This window comes from Corvus brachyrhynchos, unplaced genomic scaffold (genome assembly GCF_000691975.1).
Source record: "Corvus brachyrhynchos isolate BGI_N302 unplaced genomic scaffold, ASM69197v1 scaffold142, whole genome shotgun sequence".
Taxonomy (NCBI): domain Eukaryota; kingdom Metazoa; phylum Chordata; class Aves; order Passeriformes; family Corvidae; genus Corvus; species Corvus brachyrhynchos.
In genome coordinates, this window is record NW_008237226.1 from 5,133,015 (window position 1) to 5,141,918 (window position 8,904).

Sequence of the window (8,904 nt, forward strand, 5' to 3'; positions counted from 1 at the left end):
GCTGCGGGGGGAGCGGGCCCGGGCGAGCGGGGAGCGCTGACACGGCGTGAGGGGCGCGATGGCGTCCGGGCGAAGCTGTGTCTTCGCACTCGTACCGGGGGTGCTGGGGGTGCTCGTACTGATAGGGTAACTCCAGGGTCGGCGCAGAGGCTGCATGGAATGCAAAAGGAGCAAAATGAGATCCCAGCCGCAGGGGTGAGGGTGCCTGCATGTAGGCCATGGCTGTGACCTTGGTTAGTAGTGACCAGATACCCGAAGACAGCTGTGCTGGTGACGCACTGGCCCCAGATCGGCATGTGGCCTTTATTTACTGTCACTAGAGCTGACCTAAGAAGGGGCTGATACAGTGCTCTCAGGGGCAGCTCATCTTCCATTGTCACAGTCGATCAGGGAAAAGCCCCCTTTCCTCTTTGCTGGAGAAGGAGCTTGGAATTCCAGTGCTGCCTGGCCTTTTCCCAACATGCCGAGTCCACTTCACTGAGGGCAGGGTTTGCATAATGCATTGAAGAATGGAGTTAATGTCAGCAGAGGGCTTCCTGACATCTGAAAACTTGGTCTGTAACAGCAGGAGCATGTGGCAGTAAAATAATATAAAATAATGGTGCCCTAATATTTGCATACAACTCCCCAGTCCAATTTTATATGCATATATTTACACACACAAACATGTAAACTTTTTCAAGGGAAGGAAGATAACATTCCTAACAAGAAATGCTTGCACTTAGTTTAATGGACAGAGAAGAATACTTTAGCTTGTCATTAGACTGTTTTTTAAACTTCATCTCATTTAGTCATTATATCTGTTATCCCTGTTTATGGTTCTACTCCCACTGTACTGTATGTTTTATTATTTTATTGCTCCCTGTTTTATTTTATTGGGAGAGTTACTCTGTTATTTTTCCATCAGTTATATTCTGGTTTACCACAGTGACTGAATGTTGGTGTATGAAATTTGAAATGAAGCAAAATGTAGACCTCTAATAGCAGCAAATGTAATCACTTTGATTTTCCTGTTCTTGCTAGAAGTTAAAAATTTAGGAATTTGGGATTTTCTTTTGACTGTTTCAAGTTGGTTTGCCTGCAAGTTGCAGTTGACTCACAGAAGTGAAAATATCATACAAATTTGTTTAAACCATGAAACATGTATAGGATAGGTTTTGTTTTGTTCCATTCCATTTTCTTCCTGAAGCTACTAATTGGTGACAAGCAGGAACCTCAAAATTAACACTTTGCAATAAAATCTGGGTCAAGAAAGTTCTCTGCACCAGGCAGTTATTCCAGTTTATAAGGTCACTATTTCTATTCCTATGAGATACTTCGTTTAATCTGTTGGTGTGCTGAGCCTGCTTAATACAAGTAACTTGAATATCCTATGTGAGTAGTCATTTTACACACCCTGTTCTGAATAGGGAGAATGTCTACTAAGAATAATTTCTGTTGTTTGCATTCATTTTTCTTTACAACAACTTGTTTTTTCATTGTTTTCCTGGTAGTTATATGCAGTAAGGTATGAAAAAATCTCTTACATATTCAGTTTAGCTCTGAACAAAGGTAAAATTGAAGTTGCAGGAAATACAGGAAGTGTGTTGCTTTCCCCATTTGTTAAAAGGGCAAAGCTCCAGTAATTCAAAACCTGGATGTTTTTCAAATCAAAACAAACTTCTACAAGAATTTTATGCATCAGCAGCACAAGAACAGTGTTTTATTATTCAGATGAGCTTCTAAAAGAAGCGTGTCTCCTTCATAATTCAGATTTGCTTCTCGCTCATTGTATGATGGTTATATTTTACAGGAGATTCTGAACAATATAAATTATCATTCTTGCATATATAAACTATATAATTGTGAAATAATTGTTATGGATGTCCTGAATGTTGAGCAAGATAGCTAAGCTTCAGGCACAAATGTAACAATATATGAGGATTCATGATCAGCCAAGCTGCAGGTGAACTAGGCTGTGAAAATTGTAACCAGTTCAAAGAATGCCTCCGTTTATCCTGTCTTTAGCAGTGTTCTCACTTTACTTTCTCTCCAAACCACCATTTCACCCTCCTTCTGAAACACGTGACAGTTTCAAGTGCAGGTGTCAAAGAACAATATTTTGACTGTGAAGGACAGTGCCAAATTCTGAACTGCAGTATTCATCAGAGGGGGTCTCATTTCTGCTGCTTAGATATTTTAACTTTCCTCTTCTGAACTGCCCTGGGGCAAGTTTTGAAGAGGTGGTAACAATGCTTGCAGTTGCTTGGTCACGGTAATGTTTTGCTGACTATGCTTAAGGAAATGGAGCTGTGTTAACATTCTGCTTTTTCCACAACAGATGGGTCCAGAAGAGTGGAATGAATGAAGCCTGGATTTCTGTCCATTTGTGTCCTAATAGCTCTCCATTGCAATCAGCTGTCTCTCGCCTCATGTTTCTTATGTCCTCACCCCTGCTGGAGACACTACATGCTGTACTTAGATCAGAGCCGTGTTCCTGATCAGCCAGCATGTGTAATGACTGACCATGTTGCTGATGTCCAGTAGAAGGTATCATGGTTGCTTTTGCCCTACCTTTTTCTATGTGGGGACAAAAATTTAAGGTTTTTTTCCTAACCCAACAAGTGCTGGAGACCCAATAGGATGTGCTGGGATGAGTGCCCTCTCCTGACCAGCCAGAATACGTGGGATGACTACTGGTGTGGTTGCTGCTCTCAAGTAGAATGAGTCTGGCTCAGTTTCCCCACCCTTTTATTCAGTGTGGAGCAAAATTTTAATCTCTCCTTCCTAAACCACCTCCTAGTTTGTACAAAGTTTGTAGGGAGTTGATTATCTATTCAAATTTGGTTAAAATGCTTAGGAGGTTTGGCAAACAGGTGAACAGGCAACATTATCAAAGTTTTTTCCCTTATGGAACCAGACTAACATTCTCTGCTAGGGACAAAGGCAACTTCTAATCCTGCTTTTGTAAGGAAGGGTAAATGATAATCCAGGAGGAGCAGTAAGTCTGGGTGGAAATTAATGGTAGCACTAGGAAGTTTTGAATGTAAGTGGAAGCAATAGTCTGGTGACAAGAGCATGAGTCACATTCTTAGCTCTTCATGAAATTTCCAGCAGTACCAAGGGCAAATTGCTCACCCTCTGCCTGCAGATGGTTCTGCATTTATGGAACTGGATTGATACTTTAACCTACTAATACATTTGTTTTCTAAATATTTATGTGGCCCTTTACATGGAAAAAAATACAGAAATAGCATTACAAACAAGGGTCATATCTTCCCGTTCTCATCTTTCTGTCACCCAATGCTGCTGCCTTATGAGCTGTCAAGCTGCTGGGGGCTCCCGGTGCAGCCAAAACAGCCAAAGTAGGTGAAAGGTTGTGGAGAAGCACACAAATAAGCTGGCGTGCCTCTTCAGTAGTTCAGTGAGGGAAAGGTTCTGCAGCTGCTCCAGCACTTTCACAATCTCCCCCAGCTGGTCATAACTTGGCAAAAGTCAAGAGTACGGTAGCTGGATCATTTTACAGGTGGAGCTGTGCCCGGTCAGCAGCATGCTTGGAGCTGTAAACATGGCAACTCGGCAGCCCTGAACAGGAGACACCCTTTTTCCTCAGTCCCTGCCTTTGTTACCCATGTCTGAAATTATCTGTTAACTCCTTTAAAATCATGGAAAATGAGACTGGATTGCTGGTTTCAAAATTGCTTTTCCAGAAAATAGCTAGAGGCTTGCACGAGATTAACTGTGGGTGTTGAAACTGGGAGAGTAGAGATAGCAGAAAGGGAAAAAACTGTTTTGGAGTGTAGCTGTACCATTCAGGAAATAAAGCTAAGACTCAAACTGTGATAAAAGTAGGACTCAAAAGTGTTTATCTTGAAATGCTTGTCACAATTCAGGAGGCTGCTTACTAAGTAGGGGAATAGTAATCTTCAGCCAAGTACTACACCATTGCAGAGGAAATAAAGGTAGACTTTCAAGGTGGGCTGGCACTGATCTGAAGTACATAGCTAAACACAAAATAATGTCTTTTTCCAGCCTCAGCTGAATACCGTAGCAGTTCTTGTGGAAGAGCATGTGACATGCTCCATGAGAGCTGCAGGTGCAGAGGAAAATAAAGAGGAAAGGTATCATCAGGACAGCTGCCACTTTGGGCCATGGCTGCCTTTACTGTGAACAGCCCTGCTCTGGAGAAGATCACCTGGGGAAAAGTGGACACCTTGTGGAAAGTCAGAGAAAAAGTTAATGGTACCAAAAGAATACATCTTTTAAGGTCTAAATATGTTTCATCTGAACAGTTATATTTTTCTGTAGGAATATGGGAATGCGGTTAGTGTAACAGGATTATCTCAAAAGTTCTGGATTACACATTTTAGGAAACACCTCACCCAGAGAAGAAGGAGTTCTACCTTCACCTGTAACCCTTCCATGGGTCAGGGGCTTTGAACTGGTACACATACTGCTTTTGTTCTTCAGAGTAGATGACTCTGGGTGAAGAGGAGATGGTTTTGCTAAGTCTTCTGCCAGATGCACTTGATACTGTTGACTGTAGCAGGATAATTGGTAAAGTGGATGTGGTGGCTTGAGTTTCTGCTCCAAACTGGAGCCTTGAACCATTACTCCAGGTTATTTTGTCTGAGGCTGATCTTAGAAAGCATTTCCAGTTGTTCCCTCTCAGCATTTCCTTCATCAGATATGAAAGGGTTTATTTTCTTTTAGTGTCCAAATCATATGAACTTGATTGAGAAGTTTAGTCTAGGAAATAGTAAGCCAAGACATCATCTAGAAAAGGGCTCTCTAGGGTGTTACCTGGCCACTCTTTCAAAAGTCTCATGGTATCTCTGGAATGCTGCTTCTCCTTAGTGCTTTGGATTACCCAAGGGAAGTTTGTTTTTTGTTTGCAACACCCTGACTATTATCGCTGAAGTGTGAGTTCAGAGATACTAATCAGTTGCTCTCATAAAGACTGAATTTCCATAACATACTCTATGGGAGATATCTACACAGTAGGTGCATGGGAGTTTTCTTATTTGATGAAATGTATAGCCACAGGCTAAGATGTGATAACTGCAGTTAAATATGAAAACGTAGCTTGTGTATTAAAATAGTCCTGATAAAGAGCCAGTACTATAAAAAATGTTGCACTGCACAATTAAAATGCTTTGCCTTTGGGTCCGAGAAATGCAAAATATTTTTGTGTCATGACTAACAGGTGTCTAATTATGGGTAAATCACCAGTGCAACATTGCTGGAACATTAAGAACAGTCTAAACAGGGATGCTCTCCCTCTCTCCATTTACTGTGTTACTGTTTCAATCTTGTGGTATATTTGACAAAATCCACAATTTTGCTACACAACATTAAGTATGTTTTCTTGTAATTCTTTTAATATTATTTATTACTCCATCCACTTTGGTCTTTTCAAATTCAGTTTTCAATGTAGTGCTTATCTAATAGACACTGAAATGAAAAACAAAATCATCAGAGCTATGGTGGTACTTGATTTCCAAGATTTCTGTCTACCTAAAGTGACATAAAAACTCACATTAATTTAATATTTCTTCTTTTCATTTACTGAAATGACACCAATATTCTAAATTTACTGTGGTGGTTACATTTATATGCAGGCATTCATGAACATACATTTCAGTTAGTTTCTATATGGGAAAAGACACCTAGATATAAAAAAAAAAAGAAGATTAAGAGTTAAAAATATGTGCAAATACAAGTCCTGATTCCCTATTATCTGGGACATAATACCTGGGTACAAATAACCAGCAATAAGTTTGCAGGTACTGGTTTCAAAAAAACACCTTTTAAAGAAAGTATTTTAACATACTCACAGGAGTATACAGTCTGTGAAATAATATCTTTGTCTGTTGTGAGACCAATTGAATTACAAATTTAGTTTGAAAATAATATGTTATTAACAAGCATATTTGCACTGCACAAAACCAGATTCACTAAAATGTGTAAGATCTCCATTTACACCAGATAAGAAGCAGCATTATTTCTTCTTGCACACTCACACAAGTACTGTTGAAGTGAGAATTGTTGAGCGTTCTATTTTGTGGATACTCATTATGAGTACATGTTTAAGTAAGGTTGAATGTTTGGGCATTTCCTCATTCCCAGAAAGAAATACAAGCTTCTTATTCTCTGTTTTAACAGTACTGGAGAAATGTTTTGAAATTTTAATATTCAGATCAAGAAATAAATCCAAGGTAAATGTAAACAACCAGAAGATACTCTAGACAAGAAAAAGCTTTGTGATCACCACAAGAGCCCTTGCTAGCTTTCAGCAACTGCTGAGAAGGGAGGGCAGTGCTTTCCCCTGGTTTGGGTGCTGGAGAATCAGTTTTCCTTCTGCTTTTTGTTCCACATATGCTACATGGAATCCTGGAAACCAGTTCCTTATTTGCAACTCCCTATATGCTGAAGTTTAAGAAAGAGAGATAAGAGTGTTATCAAAGAAGCAATGGAGTAAGATGCTGAAACGGATATTGCTTGGGTGTGTTGCCATGCTGAAGTAAACAAGTGTATCTGTATTTATTTTTATTGGTATTTTGGGCTTACAGCATGTACATCAAATGATGTACACGCTTATCACCTCTCATGTATGGAAACAGTTTTTAAATTCTAAGCATTTCATTTAAAAGAAGTCAAATCAAATCAATGCCAAGAACCCTAGTTAAGATGTAATTTTTGCTGAAAATTACCTTTTTCAAGGCCTTGGAGAAAAAAATCAGAGATTTAGTAAAATTAAACAAATAAAGACATTTCTATCACATTTCCCTCAGTCAAACCTTCATTACATTTTCCCTCTTTATGTGAAATACAGTAAATGGATATGGTATTTGCCCTTTCCATGAGAAAGGAATGAGAAAGACTCAAAAAAGTGGTGGACTGCATTTTGAGAAGCAGTCTGTAGTTTTATGTGAGCACTTCTGGCTGCTTAATAAAGGCTGCAAGACCTTGCAGGTCTGAGGGATTTCAGTTAGAGTTATGAACCCATAGCACCTTGAGAAATTAGGTGCTAGGTCTGACCTACCTGCTGAATCGAACTCTGCTGTTGAAAACAGGGGATAAATTTCCATCTGAAGGCACTCAAAGAGAACAGAGCATTTTGACTCCTAAAATTTTCTCTTTGAAGTAAAAAGGGTGTCTCTATTTAACCATTCCTGGAGAAAAGTTTTTAATATTGTACTTTTGAATCATCCAGATAATTCCAGTCCTTTACAGTCAGTTCATGTTTCAAATCTTGTGCCAAATGCTTACATGCCTTGGAGTAGAGAAGACCCAGAGGGAACTCATAAAATTATATAGGAAGGGCACCAATTCACTCTTGCTGAGAAGTAATTTGGTTTGGTTTAGTAACCTGTGAAATAGTTCTGTAAAATTATGAACTTTAAGGAAACTGTAAAGAGTGTGATTATTGACATCTGCTGTAGGTGACCTTTACATGCTGAAAAGATCACAAGGTAGTAAAAACAAAAAAATTACAGCCTCCTTTCCTTCTTCTCTCTAATGGTCTGAAATTGAAAAATTGGATCTATTGAACCCCAGTTAAAGTTAGGACAGCCAAATAAAACAAGACTACAACCTGCAACTTGCAGTTTTCCAAGTGTGTAATTTATATACTTTAGAGACTAAATGCTGCTGCTCGAGGGAGTTGAGTCGCCACTCTCACCTGAACATAAATCACTTCATGGTATTTCCATCCATTCACTACCTCTTCCATTAACTTCCCCCTCTATGGTAAAGAAACATATCCCAGTATTTCAAAGGAATAGATGTACACGTGCAGATCATCCAAAGCTGTTTGTCCTGATTCTTTTCTCAGTGCTATGATGAGGGCTGTGTGCCTCACTATCTTTCCTACTTCTTAGTATCTTTTCTGGCTGTTCTTTCTTTGCTGTTTGTGTTAACATAATCTAAACTTCTGGCAGCTTTATGAAATTTGTGCTGGCATTGATCAGCTTGCAGGTTATGGTGAATGCCTTAACGTCATAGTTGCTGACATTACAGCAGTATGTAGCAGCTAACATTTTTAGTGCATTAGCTGTGCAAATGACCTTTTAACTCTCCGTAAGAGCATCTCACAGTTGTCCTGAGTCAGCGTGCCAGTTACCACAATAGTCTGAGGGTGGCATTTTAAGTGTGTCTCGTCACCTTGATAAGGGACCAAAAAGGCAGTAGCATGACACTAGGTATGCCCTATGACACACATTGCCTGAGTGTGCTGGATGCTGGGACATGCTGAAGGGGGCCCAGTCCAGAGCCAGAATAGCATTGCTTTCCTTGATGTAAATATCCCCTAACAATTCCCCCATAATCACATCAGTTAAATTATTTTTTCCACAGCTCCCTTTGGAAAGGAATTCTGTCTGGTCCTGTCCTGTCTCACTCTTTTCATTTTAATAAACATGTTTTCCAGAAGTATATTGAGCAACATGATGAGCATTGAGACATGCAATTGTCTCATTCTTCCTTTTATTTTTTCATTAAGAAAGTTATTAACGTTTGCATTTTTTGAAATTTAATTTTATGGCTGATACACTGTTTACATCATGGTCAAAAGGATGTGTTTCCCAGTTCTAGTAGAAGTGTATGGACTGTCTGATCCCAACTTCTGTGTGTATTTGTACATAACCTTGATTTGGCCTAAGAGAAAGCCTTGATGCTTGCAGAACAGATTTATTCTGGGTCATGACTGGGAAACTGGGCTGTCACCAGTAGGGTACAACCCAGATTTTCAAATGCTTTGGAAAGTATTTGAGGATCTGACAGCTGTGTCTGAAAATACATTAAGTAGAAGTTGTTTACAGGAAAGGACAGGCTTGGTATGCTCACTAACTATTGCTGAAGAGCTGGCTGTAATGTTCTGTACTCAGAGTTCAGATAGTAACTCATGAGTTGTTACATGAGTTA